The sequence below is a fragment of the Symphalangus syndactylus genome, chromosome 14, assembly GCF_028878055.3.
Source record: "Symphalangus syndactylus isolate Jambi chromosome 14, NHGRI_mSymSyn1-v2.1_pri, whole genome shotgun sequence".
NCBI classification, from domain to species: domain Eukaryota; kingdom Metazoa; phylum Chordata; class Mammalia; order Primates; family Hylobatidae; genus Symphalangus; species Symphalangus syndactylus.
Window position 1 is genome coordinate 40,553,242 of NC_072436.2, and position 27,185 is coordinate 40,580,426.

At 40.6% G+C, this 27,185-nt stretch overlaps 2 protein-coding genes across 2 annotated transcripts in view; both read right to left on the reverse strand.

Moving 5' to 3' along the window:
• IL36G (interleukin 36 gamma) overlaps window positions 1–27,185 on the reverse strand; it is a 216,098-nt gene that overhangs the window by 104,444 nt on the left and 84,469 nt on the right. The gene's annotated exons all lie outside the window — the stretch shown is intronic.
• Window positions 1–27,185, reverse strand: part of IL37 (interleukin 37) — a 149,165-nt gene that overhangs the window by 37,511 nt on the left and 84,469 nt on the right. The gene's annotated exons all lie outside the window — the stretch shown is intronic.

Sequence of the window (27,185 nt, forward strand, 5' to 3'; positions counted from 1 at the left end):
ACAGAAGATGTGTGATCCACAGTAGCTGCTATTGTCTGCCTCACTTCACTAGTAATGGTCCAGGGAGGCCTTTAATGTGCATGGTGCAGCACATTCACATGTTGGACACGGGTGAAGGGAAAGACCAGGCTCATCTAAATACAATAGGATGCTTGTGGTGTTTTGAGGAGGAATCAAGGACTAGTTATCCACAGCTGTAACATGTACGGATCAAAAGAGATAAGGCACGCAAAAGACTTTGTCAGTAGCAAAGCATTACAAAATGCAGGGACCAGCTGTGGGTGGTGGTGAGTCAGACCCAGCTTCCCTCTGTGCCTGGCTGAGTGGTTCTGGGCAAGTCACGCCATCTGTCTTGATGCCCTTCCCCATCTATAGAGAGGGAGCAACTGAGGCCCCTTCCAATACTGAAGTCCTTTATTTCTGCTACTTTAGAAATATCCACATTTTTGGTAAATTCAAATGATCAAATGATTCCATTTCCTAATGTTCAAAACTAGCCCCAGAAACATCTAAATGAATCAAACCAATAAAATATTTATTGTGTATGTATTGATTGCTGAAACTTCTATTTTAGCAACACACACACACACAGAACCCATAAGCCTTCATATTTCCTTGGATAAACGAGCCTTCCTGTCTGGCCATTTAAGTCACGATTAAGTAAATGATTTCCAACTTGCCGTTTGCAGCAGTTCAGATGGGTCCTTCCTGCATGGCAGTGGCCCTCCTGACTTATGATTTCCTGTGTGTTGGCCTGTTACCACTGCAGCTTAAATGAGGAAACAAGAACAAAACAGCCTCTGACCCCAAGAGACTGTTGGAGGCAAAGGCCTCAGTCCCAAGAACCTCACAAGTGGGGAGCCCGAGAGCCCAGCCCTGACCTTTTCTCCAGTAATAACACAAAAAACAACAGGCACTGGCTTTATTTTGGATACAAAGAGTGGTGCTTTTCCTTAAATCTTCCTTTAGTCAGGGCTACCCCTTCATGGACGCCCCAACATCCATGGTTCCTGCTTGAGTCCCTGCTTCCATATTCCTGAACTTCTCACTTGAAATATCCCTGGAGTACGCTAAGCAGCCAGGTTTGGAAGTTCTTGCCGTGCAGGCGGATGTGTGCATGTCCTCTCTCTCAACAGGACACAAGCTCCCCAAGAGCAGATGGTATGCCTCCACGCCCCTTCCAAGCCTCCCCAGCAGCACCGAGCATGTGAGGGGAGCTGGGGCCCAGGCCATGATGGGAAGCACTCTCTGCCTAAAGACTAGGGTGATGCACCCTCAACTGTGGGAATGAGCCCCAGCTCTGGTGTCTGCCTCGGTTTTTCCTCCTGGACAATCAACATGAACTCCTCACCCCTCTTATCCACTTTGCATAAACTGAAAATAACAAACCCAGGGATCTTTCTGTCATAAGAAAGGGTTTTTTTTTATAAGATTAAACAGAGATGATTCAACACACCCAGGATATAACACATGAGCCATGAGTCACGGCCAGGCATTGCTCTGGTCAGCCTAGTTGTTTGGGCCCCCTTGGCACGGCTCTCCCCTGAATCTTCCCCCTCTGACTCCCTATCACCACAGCATGTCCAGCTTTGGGTACAAGGCCAGTAAATGGGGAAGGGGGTCAGATGACATAGGGATCCCTTTCCTGTCCCATTGAAATATATTTGGATAACAGATGGCATTTTCCCCGTGTGTCTTGCCCAGGGGCCAGAGCCTCCACTTGCTGGAGTCAGAGAGAGGATGGAGAGCCCCTTCATTAGTGGGAGGACATCACAGGTGGGCAAGAAACCACAAGCTTGCACTGAGGCCCAGCCTTGAAATAGCAGCACCTGCCGGCACCTGTGATCTGGGGACAGGGTCACAGGATGGAGGGGCCTCCTAAGCCTTTTATCTCTATGTACTAAGTACAACCCATTTTCCCACCTCACAGAGCCAGATCAGCCTCTGTGAGGTCCTGGTGGCAAAAGGAGAAGTGCCTGCCCGCCTGCCTGCGGTGGGGTGCTTGTGCTTGCATTCCTGGGAAGGTGTTGGTTAGCTTTGCAATAGGCCCCTCTGACCAGCTCACTGGCTACCTGCACACCTCAGACCCAGCTGCAAAGAAGATCCAAGCACCGATGGGACCCTCTGGTAGCCTGACACATGGGCGGACCCAGATTCCTCTCTCATCTGATCTGTCATGGAGGGCTCCCCAGTTGAGAGTCCTTAAAAACACAAATCTGATTGACAAGTTGCCTGCCTGTCTGTCTTCAACCAGTCTACCTGCAGCTGCCTTCGGGTTTCCTCCCAGCGTAGCTTGGACTTGCCTTGGATTGCCTGATGTGGCAGGTGCACTGCTCTTACACCAGCCAATCATCTGCTGCTACAGAGCCTAAAATGAACCAGGAGAGCATAGGAGCTCGGTCAGGTCACCAGCAGCCCATAGGGTTTATAGTCCTCTGATTTTCTACCACCTCAGCCTTCACCGTCACTACCATGACCACTTTTGACCCCCAGGCCCTTTGCTGGGATTTCCTACAACCACACAGCTTCCTGACCTCTTATTCCCACTTTTGCTGTCTTCTCCAAGACCCAGCTCAATGGCTCATGGGCACATCCCATCCCACTCGGTAAAGGGGCACACGACCCAAAGCCAAACCATTCCTCCCTAAACTGTGGGACTAGAAAACCTAAAAACGGGCAAAAGTCCTTCCTTCCTCAGGGCCTCTGGGGTCTGGTCTCCTTGAAGGACTCTTCCAGGTGGCTTAGGACATGTTAAGTGGGCTCCTGCTAACCCCATGCCAGTATTCTCCCCACAGCCGATGCCAGGCCACTGTGAGCCCAACTTGGGCACAGAGCAGAAAGGACAAGCAGCCCATAAGCCCTAATGAACATCTCCAATCGCTGTGTCTGTGTCTGTATCTTTGTGAGATGGTCATATCTAATATCTGCAACAATGATTTTCTGAGATCAACCCTAGTGTCAAGCTTCTTGAGCTGTAAGTCCCATAAACCATCAAAATGGTATGCTTAAAAAAAACTATTGACCTCAGTAGTATCTGGGCTGCAATTCTGTCTCTCAGCAGAGACAGAGCATTTTACTTTTCACAGTGAATTCTTTTGCACTGTTTAATTTCTTACTCTAAGCTTGTATAATTTTTTAAAACTAATAAAAAGTCCTAGGAATTTCAATATTATACTATCCAATTTGCATAATCTGGGATTCCAGTTGTAGCACAAAAATCCTTATTCGACTATGCTGTAATTTGTAATTCATATACGTGTGAAATACAGCCATGATGCTTAGAACCAAGATTAATCCAAGGGGATTTCCTCACTCAGCCAGTGTGCACTCAGCTCTGTGCTGTAGGGACACTGAAGTGGCATGGGGCGGCACAAGCCCCCGTCCTTGTTGAAGTAGGAAGCCTATTCAGAGAAAGTGGCCATGTCCTAATTCTTAGAAAGGCTCCAGAAGAAAATGTGGGGAAAGTGGAACAGCCCCAGAAGGGCTGGTTTATTACTAGCACAAAAGGACCCTGATCCAGGACACCCCCAGACATACTACTTGGATAGAGCAGCCCTACTCTTCAACAGCACCTCTCTTTTGTGCCTGAGTTTAATTCCTTTGAAATACGATGAATGGGTATGTTATTTAGCTTGATGCAATCATTTCACAATGTATACATAGATCGAAACATCACATTGTACACCGTAGACATATACAATTTTCATGTGTCAATTATGTATGCTTTAATAACGCTAAGTGGAGAACAGTTTGAAACAATAAATTAAATTCTTAGGTTTCAAACCAACCTCCTCTCCATCATGAGGTGAAACTTCGCCACCACATCCATTGCTTGGAGGGTTACTGGCCCGTGTTCCTTAATATCATGTAGGATCATTGTGAGAATTAAAGGAGATGGATGAGACCAGAATTCTTAGACTTCCTTGGGGATGACTAACCTAATATTTCAAGGTTTCCTGGAGGGCTCAGGAATTGGGTATTTCCTCTATGACATGCCCACACATCTCCAAGGAAAACGCTATATGTTCTCTTTCTCCACATTTCCACCGCACCTCCACCAGGACGATCCTTTGACTGCTGCAGTTACCGTGACTAGCTAGTTCCTCCAGTTCTCCCAGCAGAGCTGTTCAAGGAAAGTAACACTCTAAGAAGCCATTTGGCCTCCACATGCCCTCAGCTGAACTACAGGTCTGGGCAGGGAAGGCAAGATGCCCCAGAGACGTCACACGCAGGAATGGCAGGGCAGGCATCAGCAGGGCAGGCCACGGCATCTCCCACCACCCTCTCTATCCTGTAGTACCCAAGCTTGTCCTCAGAACGTGAACCAACAATCTGGAGCTGTTTTTCCAGGACGTTAAGTGAGGCCCTGGAGGCCCTCCACCAGCCCACTAGTGCTTCTGCTCTGTCTGGATTAGGCAGAATCAGAAACCTAGCCCCAGTGCGAGTCACCCCCAACTCACTGCTAGTCATCCTTTACATCAGTCTTGATGATGAAAATGCCATTGTACCCCCAGAATTACATCAGGCTGGGAGTGTTTTCCTAAGCACGCTATCCCTAGGGCCTCATTTCCACTCTCAAGCTCCATGCACCATTGTCATTTGGAAAAGTTGGAAACTATCAGGAGAATAACTCAATAAGTCATTCTGCATCTCATCACTGTCAAAGGACAGGAACCCCTGGAAAAACGAATATAGGAGAGCATGGATCTGGGATTGAAGAAGCTGCTGTAATCTTGGGCAGCAGCTACCTATGAGCATGCACCCCTTCAGATCAGGCTTGGCATACGATGACGATACTTGCCAAGCACCATGACTGTTAATGCAATTTCTTAAGACTCTGTCTTCTTTACACTGCTCCAGGTCCTCAAGGACCCATGACTATGCGGAAATGACCTTGGCCCTGGAGGCCTGGGGTAGGGTCATCTGCTAAGTAGATACAAGGGAAAGCAGGTGAGCCATACTGATGCAGCCATTCATAAGCCAGGCTCCCTCAGATGCCTTCCCTCAGCTCTCCTACCCTGCATTCCTTCATTAACCCTGCTGTCATTGAAATTCCTAGAACCACCTTAATCCTCATGCAAAAAAAAAAAAAAAATTAGTCTGAGTCTTCACGGATTCTTGAGACCTCATGGCTTAAACCCTGTTCAATCCCATTACCTCCTCTTCTTTGATCTTGCCTGGTGCTGTCCAGGGCCAGGCTGATCTCCACAGGTCCCTCTGCTGGCTCCATTCAGATCTGCCCTCCAGAGTTCAATAATCTCTAGAAAGGATTAGTGTTTGCTGGTTTGTACTTATTTATTTATTTATTTGAGATAGGGTCTCACTCTGTCACCCAGTCTGGAGTGTGGTGGCACAATTATGGCTCACTGCAGCATCAACCTCATGGGCTCAAGCAATCCTCCCACCTCAGCCTCTCAAGTAGCAGGGACTATAGGTGCGCACCACCACATCTGGTTAATTTTTTTTAATTTTTCATAGATATAAGGTCTCCCTATGTCACCCAGGCTGGTCTTGAATTCCTGGGCTCAAGAGATCCTCCTGCCTTGGCCTTCCAAAGTGCTGGGATTACAGGTGTGAGCCATTGCATCCAGTCCTATTTGTTATTAATTTGGGTTCCAAAGATTCCTCCAGTGGCATCTTACTTTGGAAATAAATTACAACGATAATATTTATCAAGCATTTATCAAGCCCTTACTACATGTGGAGCCCTGTAGGAAGTATCCTATGTTATTTATCACATATATTCCTAACAACATATTCCACAAGGTCAAGGTTCTTCTTATCCTCATTTCACTGACAGAGACTTGCTCCAGTCATAGGGTACTGAGTTCCAGGTATATCGTCCAATCAAGTTTTCCGTTGCTTCCTTACTGATGTGAGTCTGTGATGTCTATCAGTTACGAAGAAATACACATGTTCAACCACTGCCTGGAGGGTCATCCCAAGGGTATATCAAATGCACATATCAAATTGAAGTTCAGGCATATCCAAACTTTAACTTATTAACTCCTCTTACATCACTGCCCTTCCACTCCAAAGCAAACCAATATGCCTTCTCATTCCCCTGGTTTCCTTGTGGTGTTGAATAGTGTAACTTCAGTGGGTCAACCTAGAAGTCTCAGAATTATCCTCAACTTTGCTTCCTCAGCCCCCACCTGCATCTGGTTGTTCACTATGTCCATTCTGATTCTACTTTGAACATATCTCAACTACCTCCCTTCCACTGTGTTCCCACCACTGCTGCCTTATCTCAGGGCCTCTTCATTTCCCCCCAGCCTTTCAGTAAATGGCTCCGTACTTCTTCACACTATACAACTCAACATTTTTGTAGAATTCAGACCATTTTGCAACAAAATTAGATATGGCTTTGAAATACGTCAAACCACGATAGACAAAAACAGCCTACTCTCCACAAATTGTACACCTACCAGCTTTTCCAACCAATAGTCTAAAACATGGGAAAGTGTCTTTAAAAATGTAAATTGATATTATTAACTCTTATTTTAATTCATTCATGTGAGTCAGGATCAGTTGGGACAGTTACATGAGGGATGAGTGATTTCCAACATTGTGAAACACAGAGTGCTTTGCTCCATTTATCTTCTTAGAAAACTACATTTTAATCACTTGATTTTATTTTGAAGACAAACTAGATTCATATTTATAGAGGACAGAAGAATAAGCATTTTTCCACACGTAGATTTTACCATCATATTCTAGGAAAGGCCTTACAAAACAAATGGCCATGCTGTTTGATTCTTGCCAGAAATAGTAGCTTCAGAATAACTCTTCTAAAACCAAAGCCATCGTTTATGAAGATATCTCCAAATATCTGATAAGCCTACAACTAAAGCTAAACCACCAACTAAAGTATTAATGAAGAAATGTAAAACAAGCTTCTTGAATGCATGATAAAAATTCTCCAAGTGTTAGCCTCATTAGCAAGAGTCTGCATCAACAAAATTCCTGTCCTCAGTTCCCTACACTGAAGGTAAATGTGTATTTGCATAAATGATTCAGCTATAAGTCCCCAGAAATAACGTCATGATAAAGTCCCACCTGAGCATGAGGTGGACCACATTCTTACATTGTTTAAAAATGGAAGATTTTGTCTTTGCACTTTTTCCTGCTCTTTTTTGGCCCTCAAGGGAAGGTTCCATGCTCTTTCACATGGCACAAGCTTACTTATGTTACGGTTCCCCATCTCCTGGTTCCACTAGAAAGAAAGAATGAATGGCCCAGAAGTGGAATATGTCCATTTAGATACAGTTTAATTTCAGTCAATTGCCATTTATTAAGCACTCACTGTGCCATGAGGAATGAGCAAATAAAAAAGAAATGACCCAAACCTTCAGGAGCTCTCAGGGTCTAGAAAAGAGGAAAGGCAGACACAAAGTCAAAAACTGTGGCACGGATGTGATCAATAATACAATGGAAGTAGAAAAAAAGGGTAATCAAAGAAAATGGGACAGAGAGTAACCCCAACTGGACATCGTCTTGGAGTAGATGGGGTGCTAAGACAGGAATTCAATAGTAGAATATGTATGAAGTAGTTATTCCAGGCAGAGAGAATGATTTGAGCTGACAGAACATGGAATTTGAATCAAGAGCAGTGAGTAGTAGCCCATTATGCACTGCAGTGTGGTGGAGGATAAAGATGCAAAGGTAGAGGAGAGTGTGGAGGGCTTTGAATTCCGGACTCAGGGGTTTGTGTGTCATTCTGCATGATAGAAACTTTTTATAATTTAGGCCTCCGCTAAATTTTTGTAAATGTTCTGCATAAACTCAAAACTAGTATGTATTCTCTAATTCTTGGGTACATATCCAATATATGTTCATTAAATCAAACTTGTTCATTGCATTAAGTTTTGTCATTGTCTTTTGTCTGTTTGACCTTTACATAATCGAAAGAAGTAAGTTGAAATCCCTCTGCGATTATGGATTTATACATTTTTCATTAGTGCCATAGTAATTTTGTTTCATTTAGATAGTTATTTGAGGCCAGGCACCGTGGCTCACGCCTATAATCCCAACACTTTGGGAAGCTGATGGGGGCGGATCGCTTGAGCCCAAGAGTTTGAGACCAGCCTGGTAACACGGTGAAACCCCATCTCTACAAAAAATACAAAAATTAGCAGGGCTTAATGGTGTGTGCCTGTGGTCCCAGCTACTCATGAGGCTAAGACAGGAAGAAAGCTTGAGCCTCAAGAGGTGGAGGCTGCAGTGAGCCGAGATCAAGCCACTGCACTCCAGCCTGAGCAACAGAACAAGATCCTGTCTCCAAAAAAATAAATAAATAAAAGTAAATAAAATAAAACTATTTGATTAGATATATATAAGTTTATAATTGTGTCTTTCTGGTGAATTAAACCTTTCATCATCACAAGTTGACTCACAATAATGCATCTTATCTTAGAGCCTATTCTGATCAGCACTACTACAGTCACTAGAATTTTTTGATGTTGTTCATTTGTTTTCATCTTTTAATGGTGATTTAGTGCATCAATGATATTTCTGGACCTGTTTCTTCTACCTTTTTCTTTTCCACTTCTATTTGTCCTGCTTTTTCTTTGATTTTCTCCTTCCAAACCTTTTCTTTTTTTTTTTTTTTTTTGATTGACTGAGATGTTTTTTGGTCAGTTTTCTTATTCCATATTTTTCCCTTGACTGTTTCAGAAGTTATACTCTCTATTTCTATTTTTTTATGGTTATCCTTAAAGTTTTTCACTGTGTAAGTGACAGTCAAAAATTAATATATTGACTCCCCTCTAGAAGGATAGAAGGACCCTAGAACTTTAACCTTCAAGTAATTCCTGAATCCTTTCCACGCATGCTTTGGTTTTCTAGTATTTTAATTCTGTCCTTTTCTTTATCCTCATGAACTCATTATTAATAGCATCATTGTCATTATTATCATTTATGCAGGCAGTTTTTTTTAATTCACCTATAATTTCAACAATTTCTTTGTTCATAATTCCTTTTTGCATCTCAGACCTTCCTTAGGAATTGTTTTCCTTCTTCCTAAAAATTGCATTTAAAAGTCCATTTAATGAATGCTTGTTGGTGGTAAAATCTCTCAGTCTTGTTTATTTGAAAACATTTTTATATTGCCTTCATTACTTTTTGTTAATGTTGATATTTTGTGTAAGGCAGAAATTTTCACCCTTTTCACCCTTATTCTTCAAAGATAGATTAAATACGCATTTTGAAAATACCGTTTCACTGAATTTGGTTTCCACGGTTGTTGTTGAGTAGTCTGCCATTGTCATTTCTTTCTAAGTCTGACTTTCTTTTTTTGCTGATTTTAAGAACTTCTCTTTGTCTTTGTTTAGTATTATTATTACAATTTGTTCGTAGTATATTTATTTATCCTCCTCAGTGTACACTGTTTTCTCTACTGGTGAAGTCATAGTTTGCGTTGGTTCTGAAAAATTCTCAGCCATCTCTTTAAATATTGCTTTGTTCATTCTCTCTATTCTCTTCTTCCAAAACTCCAGTTAGACCAATGTTAATTCTCATTCTACCCTCCCTATCATTTAACCTCTCTTTTATAATTCCTGTGTACTTTTGTAAATTCCCATTTACTTTTTCTATCTATGCTGAATTCTGATTAATTTCTTCAGAACTACCTTCCAGTTCATTAATCATTTCTTCAGCTATTTAACCCATCCACTAAGATATGTATTTCAACAATTATATTTTTTACTTACAGATTACTTCATCTTTTTAAACCTGCCTAGTTTTATTTCTAAATTACGCCTTTTATTTCCTTAGATGTTTTCTACATAATGTTACATCAACCCCTCCCTTGACTAAATGTGCAACCTTAGACAATTGACTTTATTTCTCTGCTCTTCTGTTTCCTCATCTGTAAAATAGGAATAATTATTGTACCTCCTTCATAGGAGATATTGGATTAAATGAGTTACGGTGTTTGTACCAGACAATGTCTTATCAGGAAACAGAAACCAGTCTGGCTATTTCAATCAGAGAGAGAAGTATACACAAGGAAGTCAGTTACAGAATTCAAAGTGGAGAGCAAAAAAGGGGAAGATCGTGTGACCCAGAGATCAGGAACTAAGAAAGCTGCTACTGCACCTGCAGGAACCAAGGCTCCTCTGAGCTTCCACAGAGCCATGCAGCCACTCCAGTAGCCCCTGGTCATCTACTGGCCACTGTCCCTTTAGGAATCTTGCTCGTCTCAGTCCCATGCCTTTAACTCCACACTGTGAGAAGGCCATTTACCTGTGACTGCCACTGCTACTACCCATTTTGCATGTGCTGCCAGAGGCACTGCCAAGAACAGAATAGCTGCCTCTTCCTTTCTACCTTTTAATCTAGTGCAAATTAAGAGGGCACAGTAGGAGGGTGAGTGTGAACTGAGTCGGTATCTGGCATAATGTGCAAAATTCTTATAACAGAACCTAGCACACAGTAAGTACTAGATGCGTGTTTGTCATTGTGGCAGTTTTATTCCATATTCAGTAATTCTAACAGCTGAAGACTTAGAGCATCCCAACTGGTGGTTATTGTTTCTGTTTATTCTCATTCACATCACTCATAAATTTGTTTATTGCTCTGTGGGTTTGGTGACCTTTGACTGTGAGCTTGTACATGGGTGATCTTAGTCTGTGGGAGTTGTACTCTATGGCTGAATTGGGGAACTTGCCTCCAGAGAGCATTTGCGTCTGCTTTGGGTGGAAGGGCAAGGAAATGCCAACAACCTGAAACCACTTTACTCTGTCTCAAAGGCCCCAGATTGAGGCAGGCCCCTGGGTTCAGCACCCCCTTTTGCCACTGGCACATAATTAAAGAGGCCCATTGATTGCAATGCTGATACAAGTGTTTTCCCTCAGAGAGGAAGACTGCCTTTGATGTGTGTTTACCTGTTGCTCACTACCATTCCTGCTTAAGCCCACTTGGAGGGGGTAGGGAGAGGGGGACAGAAAAAGGAATTGAAGAGATTTCCTTTCCTTGCTATTCATCCAGAAATGCATTTCAAAATGTGTTTTATCTAAGCCTTACTCGTTTTGAGTCAGGAAGACCCTGCAGACACTCAACCATGCTGCCAAAAGCAGACAAAAGCAGACATCTGTATTGTATTCAATAGACAAAGAAGGAACCATTAACTAATGGGGGCCAGGGGATGATGGGACCCAATCTCAGTTTTAGAAAGAAAACCAGCAATAAAGCAATCTGATTTTTTTTTTTTTTTTGAGACGGAGTCTTACTCTATCGCCCAGGCTGGAGTACAGTGTTGCAACCCCGGCTCACTGAAACCTCCACCTCCTGGGCTCAAGCAATTCTTCCACTTCATCCTCTCAAGTAGCTGGAACTACAAGCACGCACCACCACATCTAGCTAATTTATTTATTTTTTTTTTTTTTGTATTTTTGCTAGAGACGGGATTTCACCATGTTGCCCAGGCTGATCTCAAACTCCTGAGCTCAAGCAATCCACTCACCTTGGCCTCCCAAAGTGCTGGCATTACAGGCATGAGCCACTGTGCCCAGCCAAGCAATCTGATTCTTAAGTTAGTTTTCTATGTCTTTTAAAATAAAAGTACAAGAATCATCATCCCCAGAAAGGTATGTGAATGGCAATCACATTCAGATTTTCTAGAAAAGTCCAAATTTCAAGTATTTAACCTCATAGTTTTCACATATGTATTTGTCAGAACTCTAATCCTAATTTGAGCTTGAGCAGATACAATCACTGTAAATATGGTCTTCATCAAAAATGTAATACATTGGCATTCTGGCTTATTAATCAATTCCTTGTGAATCTGAGTATTGTTACTTAGACCACAAAGAATTGGATCCCTGACAGTTCAGTAGAAACAAGCACTACCTAGGCAAGTAATGCTGCAGGCGAGCATTTGAACAGCGGTGGCCCCATCAGGGGCAGACACACCCCTGGCAGCCAGCCAGGCTCATTAACAGCAACCCAGAGACTTGCGGAGGTCCTTCTAAGAATCTGATTTCATGAGTCACGCTCCATGGGCACACCCCAAATTTCTGTTTGTTTTGGAAAACTCAGTTACCCTTTACAAAGAATAACTCCTATAAATGATAATGAGATTAATTAAAGCTACGTGTGCAAAAACAATTAACTTATTACTGATGCTATCAGCAGATGTTGTCAACTAATAAATCTGTCAGTTGGCAAGTGAAGAAAGGTGGCATGCTTTCAAACATAAATATAAAATGTTTAAGGAAGAAAAACTGGTAGGCATAACCGCACGCAATTGTACTGGTTGCATTTCAAATGTCCTGGTCGCACTGATGCATATGGTTGACATGACAGGCAGCACCAGGAAGGAAAGGGAGAGGGCCTGGAAGGAGGAGGGTGCAGCCCCAGATGGGCAGCTGGAGTGAACTGGGAGACAAAGGCAGGATTTATTTCAGAGGCAGGGCCCACAGAACACTCATAGATAGGTGGGATGTTGAGGGAACAGACAGAAATCCAAGAGAAGGACTTAGATTTTTTACTTGAGCAATTGAGTAACTGGAAGAACATTTGGTAAGAACTGAGAGACTGGGGGAGGAACAGGAATATCAAGAGTTCTGTGTAGGACATGTTAAGTTGAAGGTGCTTACAGGACAGCCAGATGAAGTGTCAGGTGTGCAGTCAAAGATGTAAGTCTGGAGCAGCACATCCTAAGTCACCTCCTGCACCAACACAGAACTTCCGGGCCACTCACTTGAGCTCTCCCAAATAGTTTCCAAGTGTCATTATGTTAATAACATATGAGCTTGAACACCAGATTCAAACCCCACTGCATGGCTTTTAAAGACCATCTTAAGGGCTTGACACTCCGGGGAGCCAACTAAAGATGCCTGGTCCTACCGTCAACCTCCACCCTATTTTTTATAGAAAATATTTCTACCTGTCTTAAGGCAGGGTCCTGCCCCACTCCCAGGCCCCTTTAGATCCTCCAGTATTCCTCCTCCCTGAACCAAAACCCTCATCATCTTCCAGCATGAGTGGGGCCTCCATTCTTGTTTCTGCTCCCCTGAGCAGAAGCAAGTTTCTCCCAACTTGACCTGATCCTCCTGCTAAGTACCAGTCACTGCTTTGTTTCTGGAATGAGAGAAAAAGACAGAGTGAGAGAGACAATCCAGAACTCTTGCTCACTCACAGCTGGGCTGGGCATCTGGGAGGATAGCTGTGTCCATGGGAACCCGGGAAAAGCCACACCCTTGCCACCCTGGTCGCCCACCTGTCTCCCTGGCAGATTCTCCACTGCTCTCTTGCACCCTCTACCAGGGCTAACCAGCCTGCTCACTCTCCCCAGCATGTCTTCCCACACCCACTCTCTAATTATTACATTCCCTTCACATGAACTGCCCTTCTCTCCCAATCACCACATGTTCACTTCCCACCCAGCTGTCAAAGTCTGGCTCAACCTCATTCTTGAAAAGGAAAAAACAAACAAACAAACAAAAAACCTATGATGGATTAAGAACACACTTCATTCCAGGAACATGCTTATCTCCTCTAACTCTCACAACAACCACAGCAGGTAGGTATTATCCCACCCATCTCTCAGGTGAGAAAACAGGCTCAACGAGTGCAGGAGGACACAGCAAGTCAGTGACAAAGCTGAAATTCAAGCCCAAACCTGTTGGCACCAACGTCTGTACCCTTGATAGCTACCTCATTTACCACCAAATCCAGTAGCCTCAGGCCTGGCTGCACACTGGGATCACCTGGTGCCCAGACCACGTCTTAGACCAGTCATACAGAATCTCTTGGGCTGGTATCCTCCACGGAACATTTTAAGGGTCCCCAGGTGAGTCCACTGTGGACCCAGAATTGAGAACCACTACCCTATACCATCTCCTTCTTCATCCCTTCTAAGGTATCTCTTGCTCGCTGTGAACTCCCATACCACTTTGTTCAATCATCCAATCATTCATTCATTGAGTCAGTTAGTCAGGAGCTACTCACTAGTCCCCTGCCAGGTCCTAGTCATGACATAGGGCTCTGGGGACCAACAAGAAGCGGGACCCATGCCTCCTGCTCTCATGGAGCTTGCTCTGCAGTAGAGGAAGCAGTCAGTGAGATGTAGCAAATGTGAAATGTGCACGGATGGGAAAAGCAAAACTTTAAAAGTTTCAGGACAAAATACACAAGAAATCTTTGCAACTTTGGGACAGGAAGGAACAACATTCCTTACACATGACACCAAAGGAATCAACCATAAATAAAAAGGTGATCAATTTGACCTCATTTAAATGTTAAGCTTTTTTCATTGAGAGACACCATTAAAAATTAAAAATACATGCCACAAACTGGGATACAATATTTACAACACTTATGTCTCACAAAGGATTAGTTTTCAGAATATATAAAGAACCCCCAGCCGGTTGTGGCGGCTCACGCTGGAATCTCAACACTTTGGGAGGCCAGCAGATCACATGAGGTCAGGAGTTCAAGACCAGCCTGGCCAACATGGCAAAACCTCATCTCTACTAAAAATACAAAAATTAGCCAGGCATGGTGGCGGGTGCCTGTAATCTCAGCTACTCGGGAAACTGAGGCAGGAGAATCACTTGAGCCCAGAAAACAGAAGTTGCAGTGAACCAAGCTCACGTCACTGTAAGCCTCAGTGACAGAGTGAGACTCTGTCAAAAAAACAAAAACAAAAACAAAAACTCCTACAAATAAATAAGAAAAAAAAATAGCCCAGCAGGAAAAAATATATACATTTCATAAAAGAATAAATACATTCTCTCAGTTTTCTAACATAGATTTTTTAAGAGTAAATACAAATGGCTAGGAAACATTTTTTGAATGCCCAACCTCATTAAAAATTATAGAAGTGAAAATTAAGCCACAATAAGATACCATTTTATACCAAATACAGTGTCAACACTTTACAAGTCTGACCTCACCAAGTGTTACCAGAAGTGTGCACTGATGTGGCTGCTGAGATACTGATGGTGGGTGTGTAACTGCACTACAAACAATTGCAATAAAATGTAATAAATATACAATAGGTGGAGCAGGAAGTGACCTACAACCATATAGCAGGTGGGGCAGGAAAAAGCCTATGAAAGCTGACATCTAAGGGATAAGTTCCAGTTACCCAGCTGAAGGGAAGGAGGGTGTTTCAGGTAGAGGAAGGATAAGCATGACCTATTCAAGGCCAGTGAAAGAAGCATGCAACGGCCAAGTCAGGAGAACCTGAAATTGTGTCAAAGAGCTTGGATGCAAAGAGCCATGGGAGACTATTGGGGGTTTTAAGCAGGGATATAACATTCATTCATGCATGCAATAAAAGGTCACTGGCACCTGCCATGGGCCAGGGCTCGGGCTCTACATGATTGCATCTGTTTTGGAAATATCACCCTGGCTGTGAGATGAAGAACAGGTAGGAGGGTCACAAAACTTGAAGCAGAGAGACTGTTGAGGAGGTAAGCTGTTTTTGTGTGGACTGTGGCAATCACAGAGGCAGAGGATATAAATGCACAGAGACACAAGGCATGTGGGAGGCAGAAGGAATCAAATATGATGAGTGATCAGATGTGGGGTTAGAGTGGTGAGTGAGAAGACAGACTCAAGGTGACACGCCCAGATATCTGAGTGGACGGTAAGACATTCATGGACTAGGAATTGAGGAGGAGGGTGGGGAATGGATAATACGTGCAGTTTAGAAGGGGCAGACAAAAGAAGATTATACAGGAGACTGAGAGAGGAATAGACAAAGGAATCCCAGTGCAATATTATAGAAACTGGGGTGGGAGGGTGTTGTAGTTTAAGAAGGAAAGAAAATTGTCAAATAGTATGAAATGCTGCAGAGAAACTCACGGATTTTTTTTAAGCTGAGAATTATTCATTGACTATGGGAATAAGAATAACTTTTATGAAAGAAGTTTTGATTAAGTAGTAGGAAGAAGCAAAATTGTTGAGGGCTGATGAGTGGGAAGAGAAGGAAGTGAAGGCACTCTTTCAAGAGAAACAAAGCAGCAAGTGAGGAGAATACTAATAAGGAGGTACTGCCATCACCATTTTGTTTTGCTTTAGATAAGCAAGACTTGAGTGGGTCTGGTGAGGAGAAACAAGTAGAGTACAAAGTTAAAGGAGAGACAGACAGAGATAGAGACAGGGACAGAGAGAGAGAGACACAGACAGAGCACAAAAGAGCAAGGTCCCTGAGAACACAGGCCTTCTGTTTAAACCCCAGCCAGATGTATTGCAATTCAATTCCAGCACTAACCACCCAGAGTTTGTGTAGACTCTACAAGTTAAAGAGCACGGTCCCCAACAAAACTGTTCCTACGTCAGATGCCAGGCACACTTCAGGGGTCCCCAAGACACTCATATTTTTTGAATGACTGCCATAAGTTCAAACATTCCCACAATTCTCTCAGATTCAATAACTGGATATAACAACTCATAGAACTCAAGAAAATGCTATCATTATTATTACAATTTTATTATAAAGGATACAAATCAGAAGGACCAGCCAAATGAGGAGACACATAGAGAGAGGACTAGTAAAAAACACAGAGCTTCTGCATCCTACCTTCAAGGAATCAGGATGCACCACCCTCCCAGCACATCAAGTGCTCACCAACCAGGAAGTTCCTCTGAGCTCCAATGTCCAGAGATTTTAGGGAGGATTCATTACATAGGTATCATTGATTAAATCATTGGCCATGTACTTGAACTCAATCTCCAGTGTCCCTCTTCTCCCTAGAGGTCTGGAGGGTTGGCTAATATCATGTGGCTCAAAGCCCCAACTCTAATTACCTTCTTGGTCTTTTCAGGGAGTAGACCCCATCCTGAAGCTATCTACAGGCCCTGCCATGAGTTAGCTCATTAACATAACAAAGACACTTATATTACTCAGAAAATTCCAACAGTTTTAGAAGCTCCATGTCAGGAACCTGGAACATAGATCAAATTCTTTTTTTTTTTTTTTTTTGGAGACAGGGTCTTGCTGTGTTGCCCAGGCTGGAGTGCAACGACAGATCACAGCTTAATGCAGCTTCAACTTCCCAGGCTTAAGTGACCCTTCCACCTTAACCTTCCAAGTATCTGGGACCACAGAAAACGGCTAATTATCCTGGCTGATTTTTAAACGTTTTTTTTTTTGCAAGGACGGGATCGCCCTGTGTTGCCAAGGTTGGTCTCAAACTCCTGGGTTCAAGCAATCATTCTGCCCTGGCCTCTGTGATGTTTAATATTGATTGTCAACTTGATTGGGTTGAAGGATACAAAGTATTGTTTTTGGGTGTGTCTGTGAAGGTGTTGCCAAAGGAGATTATATTTGAGTCAGTGGACTGGGAAAGTCCACCCTTTCCCAGTGGACTGGGAGACTCACCCTCAATCCAGGTAAACACAATCTAATCAGCTGCCAGTGTGGTCAGAATAAAAGGAGGCAGAAGAACATGGAAACACTAGACTGGCTTAGTCTTCCAGCCTACATCTTTCTCCCATGCTGAATGCTTCCTACCCTCGAACATCAGCCTCCAAGTTCTTCAGTTTTCGGACTCTTGGACCTTCAACCACAGATTGAAGACTGCACTGTTGGCTTCCCTATTTTTGAGGTTTTGGGACTCAGACTGGCTTCCTTGCTCCTCAGCTTGCAGACGGCCAATTGTGGGACTTTAACTTGTGATCATGTGAGTCAATATTCCTTAATAAACTCAGATATATATATATGTATCAGATATACATATATATCCTATTGTATATTATATACAGATATATAATATCCTATTATATACAGGTATATATATATGTATCAGATTATATATATATATGTATCATATATATATATATATCCTATTGGTTCTATCCCTCTTAAGAATCCTGACTAATACAGCCTCCCAAAATGCTGAGATCACAGGAGTGAGCCACAGCCACCATGTTCAGCCCCAAATTCTTAATTATACAACAATGGGTCCAGAGATCAGGGCCTGGGTAGGATGCAGCAATAAGACAACAGATGGTGGATGGGGACACATGTTGGAAGTGTGGCAGGACATGGCTGAGGGAGCTCATAGGATGGTGTCTATTTTCATGACTGAGTGTGAGGAACAGCGTAAGGTCAAGATTTCAGGTCAATGGTGAGTTTTTTAAATGGTTGCTGTGAACCCCAAAAATCTGACACATAATTTAGAAAGTTTATTTTGCCAAGGTTGAGAACACCCACCCACTCATGACAAGAGCATCAGGAGGTCCTGACCACATGTGTCCAAGGTAGTCAGAGCACAGCTTGGTTTTATATATTTTAGGGAGACATGAGTCATCAATCGATATATGTAAGATGTAGACTGGCTCTGCCTAGAAAGGCAGGACGACTTGAAGCAGGGAGGGGGCTTCCATGTCACAGGTAGGTGAGAGACAAACAGTTGCATTCTTTGAGTTTCTGATTATCCTTTCCAAAGGAGGCAATCTGATGTGCATTTATCTCAGTGAGCAGAGGGATGACTTTGAATAGAAAGACAGGCAGGTTTGCCCTAAGAAGTTCCCAGCTTGACTTTTTCCTTTAGCTTTGTGATTTGGAGGCCCCAAGATTTATTTTCCTTTAACATTTCCCCATTTTTCTTTTTTAAAATCTTTTAGAGAAAGCATTTTAGAAGAAAATGAGTCTCTGGTCCCAGGTTTCATCTGATTGCTGAAGGCTAGGATGGTTTATTCCTAGACAGGTACATTCTGAGTTATTAGGAAAGTTCATTTTTAGCAGGTTGTGAAATTTCATGTCCTATGAAGAAAAAATGCGGGGAGGAAGGGAGGAAAACAACAACAAACAAAAGAACAATCTGTAAAATTGATATAGGCCACATTCCTCTGAAGTCTATACATCAGTAAGCACATATGAAAGTGGCTTATGTATGTAAATAGGTTGCCGTTATTTTCTTCTGAAGTTTAAGTTGTCTAGCTTCAGTTTGCAGGGCTTTATAAAAGCATAGCTTAGTTTTCAGTGACTCTCTATTAGGAAAACTTGGGGTGGAAAAGAAGAAAAAAGAATTGAAAACATTATTTTAAAGACCGATAGCCAAGAAAAACTAGAATTCAGTCCAAACTGTAGAAAATAATAAAAATTGAAAAACATTAAGCAAGACTAGAATCGATCAACAAGTGTACTATAGTTTTATGAAACATAATTTTTCTCTCTCCAGTTTCCCATTTTTACTAGACAAATCATGGTAGGACTGATTTGCTTTATTATACTTGACCTGTTTATTTTTATACAGTGCAGCAAGAATAACTAGTTTTTCATGGACTTTTAAATTGGCTTTGATGTAACTTTGTTCCATAGAAGGAATCTCAGATAAGACTTTTGTAAAGCTGAGCCCAGCCATGGATTTGTACCATCAAAATACCTATGAGTTGGGTGAATTTCTCTCCTCTTGAGGTTCCAAGATAAACTTTGGGCTCCTGGGCCTGTCAGAGTGACATTCTTTAATTACCACAGGTCAGGAACCCTGTACGGGGACTGGGTAGATAAGATATGAGGCCAGTTTTCCTAAGGGGCTTTAATTGGCTCCACAAGTCAAGTTTGATTCCTTAAAGTAAAGACAGCATTGCAGTCAAAGCCTTGGTAAAATAACCAGTTCGTCCAACTGTGTTCTGTTACAAATGAAAACAGATTCTTATTGTACTTATGTAAATAACTATATTGCCATAAGTTAAGAATACTCAAAAATTATTTCCAAATATATATAGAGAGAAACAAATATGCTCCAAATTGTGTTCACAGGAGTATATTTAATTGTTAAAAGCTGTCAATAGCTCAACAGAAAAATTTCCTTGCCTCTGAAAAACAAAACGAAGGATCAACAACGTTTTAAGAAAAAAAGTCAAAAGGATTACTTCAGCATTCTTTTAGTTCCATCTATGAAGTTAATTTCTGTTCTGCTTGATATTCATGAATATTTCAGCACTCTATGAATCCTGAAAGTTTTTCCTCTATTCTGATGTCACAGTCTCCAAAGCTATCAGAAGCCTGCATTCAAGAGCACCCATTAGAGTTTTATAGCTGATTATAAAACCACCTTCTAAAGAGGACCAAAGCAAGACAACAATTGTCTGTGGACGACAAAAAGTTTTAGGGCAACCATAGTCAAAGACACACTTGATGAGGAAATTTGTTACCTCCATGGCACACAATAATTTACCATAACAATTATAATTATTACTGATAATGTACACCAAGTCATATCAGAATTATAGGAGTTTCCCATAATTTTGGAACACATACCAATAACATATTTATACAAATACAGCCCAAACAAAACCAAACACCATTTCATATTTGACAATGCTTCCTGTAAAATTTGTATACGAAATAAGCCACATTATGTTTTTTTTTTTTTTGGACTTTAGGGAACCTAGTATCTTAAAGGATTCATTAGGTCAGAAAAAGACATAATTGGTAGTTTGATTTTGGAAAGTTTGTCAAATTTGAAAGGTTTAAAACACTTGATGAAAGGTCATTATAAAATAAGTCATTCATTTGACCAAAGTGATAACTCAAGGATTTTTTTTTTTTAAAAAAAAAGGGGAAAGCCTTCATTCTTTGAGAGAGGAGACTTAATTTTCCAAACAATAAGCCCTAATAAAAACAGCATGAAGCCAATTAAATTTGTTTTCCAAAATTGTATTAACAATCTATGAAATTTTTATCTTGACCATAGCTATAACTTCCAGAAGCCTTCTATAACCTCTATAACCTTTATTAAGGAGTAGGTTAATGCTTCAAGAAAACCTTGTTAATCTGATACAGGACCCATATGCTGATCTTGCATCAGTGTGGCTTTGACATTAATGATTATGATTAATTTATAGAGAAACTGAACTTATTTTATCTCTCAAAATTGACCCTTACAATCTCACACACCCACCTCTTCCACTATAGTCTTTGGGCCTTGAGTTGAATAGATTTAATTTCTGGCTCTGTGTTTCAAGAATGCAGTTTATTTTGATTGGCATCTCCTACCAGTCCTGAAGATGAGCCTTTAATTGCTGTCAGTATTTAAGATTTAGCAGGACTTGTCCTTTTAAGACCCAGGAGTCAAGCCCTATAACTCAATGTCACAAGGACTTTAAAAGCACATACATAAAGATATGTGGATGTAATAATCATAATTTTTAAAAAATTTTATTAATCTCAGTGTTTTCTAAGCAAATCAAAACTTAATAATAATGGCATAGAAATTATTTCAGCAAAACATAAAATCTGTTAAGCCAGTTACCAAAAGGCAAAAGAAAAGACTTTCTGCAATGCACAGAATATTATGTTGGAAGAAAACATTTCCTTTAGACCTTTAAGAAAACATTGTTAGCATCAGGACACAACAAACAGAATCTGAGGGAAAAAAACGTATATGAGCTGAATGGAGTTGAAGGAGGGCATTACTATTTCCCACCCTTTAAAGGGGAGAGAAAACCTAAAACAGCGAGATGCAATAAAAGCTGAACTTTGGGTTAAAAAAAATTCTTAAGTCTCATAATTTATTAAGAGTGAATCAACTCCATAAGAAAATTTCATTGTTCTAGCCAATTTTTTTAATGTATAAGTAGTTTTTTAACATCAACCCAATCTCTAGAAACACCATTATAATTTCCATATAATTATAGACAACTTGATCATATAAAAGTTTTTTTAAATAAATCCTCTTATTGTGACTTACACAGACTATTCATGACATGCTTGGACTTTCTGGTTTGTCGTGAACATCCTTTTCCTTCCTTCTTTTTTTTTTTTTAAAATTTTACTTTAAGTTCTGGGACACATGTGAAGAACATGCAGGTTTATTACATAGGTGTACATGTGCTGTGGTGGTTTGCTGCACCCATTAACCCATCATCTATATTAGGTATTTTTCCTAATGTTATCCCTCCCCTTGCCCCCCACCTCCTGACAGGCCCTGGTGTGTGACATTCCCCTCCCTGTGTCCATGTGTTCTCATTGTTCAACTCCCACTTATGAGTGAGAACATGCAGTGTTTAGTTTTCTGTTTCTGTGTTAGTTTGCTGAGAATGATGGCTTCCCGCTTCATCCATGTCCCTGCAAAGGACATGAACTCATTCTTTTTTATGGCTGCATAGTATTGCATGGTGTATACGTGCCACATTTTTTTAACCAGTCTATCATTGGTGGGCATTAGGGTTGGTTCCAAGTCTTTGCTATTGTGAATAGTGCTGCAATAAACATACATGTGCATGTGTCTTTATAGTAGAATGATTTCTAATCCTTTGGGTATATACCCAGTAATGGGATTGCTGGGTCAAATGGTATTTCTGGTTCCAGATCCTTGAGGAATTGCCACACTGTCTTCCACAATGGTTGAACTAATTGACACTCCCAACAACAGTGTAAAAGCATTCCTATTTCTCCACATCCTCTCCAGCATCTGTTATTTCCTGACTTTTTAATAATCGCCATTCTAACTGGCATGAGATGGTATCTCATTGTGGTTTCAATTTGCATTTCTCTAATGACCAGTGATGATGAGCTTTTTTTCATATGTTTGTTGGCCACATAAATGTCTTCTTTTGAGAAGTGTCTGTTCATATCTTTTGCCCACTTTTTGATGGGGTTGTTTTTTTTCTTGCAAATTTGTTTAAATTCCTTGTAGATTCTGGATATTAGCCCTTTGTCAGGTGGATAGATTGAAAAAATTTTCTCCTATTCTGTAGGTTGCCTGTTCACTCTCACAATAGTTTCTTTTGCTGTGCAGAAGCTCTTTAGCTTAATTAGATCCCATTTGTCAATTGGCTTTTGTTGCAATTGCTTTTGGTGTTTTAATCATGAAGTCTTTGCTCATTCCTATGTCTTGAATGGTATGGCCTAGGTTTTCTTCTAGGGTTTTTATGGTTTTAGGTCTTATGTTTAAATCCTTTTTTTTTTTTTTTGAGATGGAGTCTCACTCTGTTGCCCAGGCTGGAGTGCAGTGGCGTGATCTCCACTCACTGCAAGCTCCACCTCCTTGTTTCACGCCATTCTCCTGCCTCAGCCTCCCAAGTAGCTGGGACTACAGGCGCCCACCACCATGCCCAGCTAATTTTTTGTATTTTTTAGTAGAGACAGGGTTTCACCGTGTTAGCCAGGATGGTCTCCATCTCCTGACCTTATGATCCACCCATCTTGGCCTCCCAAAGTGCTGGGATTACAGGCGTGAACCAGCATGCCTGGCCATGTTTAAATCTTTAATCCACCTTGAGTTAATTTTTGTATAAGTTGTAAGGAAGGGGTCCAGTTTCAGTTTTCAGCATATGGCTAACCAGTTTTCCCAACATCATTTATTAAATAGGGAATTATTTCCCCATTCCTTATTTTTGTTAGGTTTGTCAAAGATCAGATGGTTATAGATGTGTGGTGTTATATCTGAGGACTCTGTTCTGTTCTTTTGGTCTATATATCTGTTTTGGTACCAGTACCATGCTGTTTTGGTTACTGCAGCCTTGTAGAATAATTTGAAGTCAGGTAGCATGATGCCCCCAGCTTTGTTCTTTTTGCTTAGGAATGTCTTGGCTATTAGTTTTTTCTAATTCTATGAAGAAAGTCAATGGTAGCTTGATGGGGATAGCATTGAATCTATAAATTACTTGGGCAGTATGGCCATTTTCACGATATTGATTCTTCCTATCCATGAGCATGGAATGTTTTTCCATTTGTTTGTTTCCTCTCTTATTTCCTTGAGCAGTGGTTTGCAGTTCTCCCTGAAGAGGTCTTTCACATCCATTGTAAGTTGTATTCCCAGGTATTTTATTCTCTTTGTAGCAATTGTGAATGGGAGTTCACTCATGATTTGGCTCTCTATTAGTCTATTATTGGTGTATAGGAATGCCTGTGATTTTTGCACATTGATTTTGTATCCTGAGACTTTGCTGAAGTTGCTTATCAGCTTAAGGAGTTTTTGGGCTGAGAGGATGGGGTTTTCTATATATACAATCATGCATCTGCAAACAGAGACAATTTGACTTCCTCTCTTCCTATTTGAATACCCTTTATTTCTTTCTTTTGCTTGATTGCCCTGGCCAGAACTTCTGATACTATGTTGAATAGGAGTGGTGAGACAGGACATCCTTGTTTTGTGCCAGTTCTCAAAGGGAATGCTTCCAGCTTTTGCCCATTCAGTATGATATTGGCTGTGCGTTTGTCATAAATAGCTTTGAACATCCCTTTCTTAGCCAGTCACTATATTCTAGCACAAAATTTATCATACAAGATTCTTTCTTACCTAAAAATTATTTCTCTTTAAGCTTTCTTACCAAAAAATACCACTTTATTTCCATAATTTTCTTTACATTTCCCTTATTTCCTTGTTCCTTTTACCTTGTCTTATACATAACTTTTCAATAAACTTTGAGTTAGACAAAAATTATTCACCTTTTTAAAAGGACACTTTTTTTTTTTTAGAAAGAATGGTTTCCTACAATATGTTTTTCTTGGAAAATATCCAAATAATGAAATACTTATTATTTAATTTAACTTTAGATTCTAAATTATGATGAGTTTGTCTACAAATATTTATCCCATTACATTTACCTAATTATTTTATTTTAACTGTTTATCTAGATTATTTATGAAAACTGTGATAGCCATCATTTAAAGTTATGAAACTGCCATCACTGAGACAGTGAAAAAGATCTGACCTAGCTGACTCCATTTTGCTTCTAATCTCCAAGCTGTCCTTGTTCATTCCTGGGCATAGGCTGAACTAACTTTGGGAGGAACTTAGTTTATAGTTTAGCTTTGAAACAAAGATGATAACAGTCCTTTTCAAAAACAAACCTCCTTCCTGCCTGTGGACTAGACTGCCTAAAGCCACAAAGTTAGAAGTTATGGTAATTTTACTAAATAATGCAAGATGTAGCTATTTTCATTAAACCAATATTAATGTCTTATTTATCAAAGATTAAACAAGCAAAGATCATTCTGTTTTGGGCTGGGTTTATAGTTTTGTAATCCCTATGCCAAATTTTGACACCTTATAGTATTTGACAGGGATAAGTATAAAATTGCTTGATTAATAAATCCAAACAAAAATGTATGCTGGGAATGATTTTGTTTCAGGGCAGTCATTACTTAATTTTTAAAACTTTTATTTAAATTTGCAATGTTTTAAATGAACATCACTTAAAGTGGTAATCAACAGAAGTTAGGAGAACATAACAATACTCTTTCTCTTAGAAAATACAGCAAAAATATAATTTTTTACAGTTTTGCTCCCCAATTTTTCTCTGTAGTAACATGCCTTACTCACCTTTACAATAGGTTTGTTCTGAGAATCTTGTAATGTAAACCCTGGGCGTTCTGTGAAGCATTTTTAAAGTTCTAGTTTACACTGACTCTTATTCAAGTGTTTTTAAAAATATATTTAAAAAACTGGCCAGGTGCGGTGGCTCACATCTGTAATCCTAGCACTTTGGGAGGCCGAGGCAGGCAGACCACAAGGTCAGGAGTTTGAGACCAGCCTAGCCAACATAGTGAAACCTCGTCTCTACTGAAAATACAAAAATTAGCTGGGTGTGGTGGCATGCGCCTGTAGTCCCAGCTACTCAGGAGGCTGAGGCAGAAGAATCGCTTGAACCTGGGAGGCAGAGGTTGTGGTGAACTGAGTTTGCGCCACTGCACTCCAGCCTGGACGACAGAGCAAGACTCCATCTCAAAATATATATATTGGAAAGAGAAGAAGAACAGTTTTTAAAATATATATATATATTTTAAAAACTGTTCTTCTTCTCTTTCCAATATTTTTATAATTTCCAAGAGATTTTAAGGATCTTGAGAGAACATTTATTACAGAAATATCTACTACTATTACTAGTCAAGAAAGCAAACTTAGGTAAAGGAAAGATTTAATATTTTGTCCTATATACATCTTAATCATCCTAGTGGTAAAAACTCACATGAAACTTTAAGATACAAGGTGATATGAGAACCTCAACATGGAAAGCTGTCACCATAACTACAAGCAGTGTACAAACATGCTCCTACTTTTACCTACATAAGCTGATAGATGTTTAAAATACTAGGTTAACAAAGATCTTTTAGTAAAGTGACTTATGCAAGCTTAAACTAGCAAGGATTAAGGATAAACCCTTACCAATTAATTGGAAGATCTGTGACATATTGTATATTTCATTTTACAAAATCAGAAATACTTATTTTGAAACAAGACAAGAAGACATGGTCTACCTGTCAAAAAACCACCACTCAGAAATATATTTCATCCACAACACAGGAAAAACATAAAACCATTTAAATTTCACATTGGCACCAAAAAGGTTAACTGCCCGGCCTTCTTGGATTAGAAAAACTAAAGCTGAGTGTTAAGTAGTTTTGCAGGCATTTGAACATGTCTAAGCTTTTAAATCAGTAAAATGCTTTCTAATAATTCTAATTACAAAAGTAATACATACTTATAAAAAATTTCAACAGGGCTGGGTGTGGTGGCTCATGCCTGAAATCCCAGCACTTTGGGAGGCCAAGGTGGGTGGATCACTTGAGGTCAGGAATTACAGACCAGCCTGGCCAACATGGTGAAACCCCATCTCTACTGAAAATACAAAAATTAGCCAGGCATGGTGATGGGTGCCTGTAATCCCAGCTACACAGGAGGCATGGGAGGCTGAGACAGGAGAATCACTTGAATCTGGGAGGTGGAGGTTGCAGTGAGCCGAGTTCACGCCACTACACTGCAGCCTAGGTGACAAGAGTGAAACTCCATTTAAAAAGAAAAAAAAATTTCAAACAGAACAAAATGAAAAAAAATACAGAGTGAAAGGCCCCTATAAAAACCCCTCTGGGGCCCATCCCCCCACCCCCTCAAGTGAAACCACATTTAACATTTGGTGCATATGTTTCCAAACCTTTTGTTCTACACATGTGAAAAACATACATGCTTTGATTTGGCTCAGACTGTACATAGTGTTTTCCCTCTTGCATTTTACACTTAATATATCTTTGACATCTTTCTATGTCAGTGCATGTTGGCTCAGTAATATTCTATCATTAAATACCCTTCCAAAAATGGTAAAATCACTTTAAAAAATTATTCACACAAGTACATATTTACAGTTTTAAAAGAAAACAGACAGAATCCCAAAACACAACAACAAACCTCTAAAAATAATCTCTATCTTTCCACCAGCATGGAACAGTTCATTCCTTTTTCACACAAAACGAATTATGTGATTGGAAAGATTAACTCTAA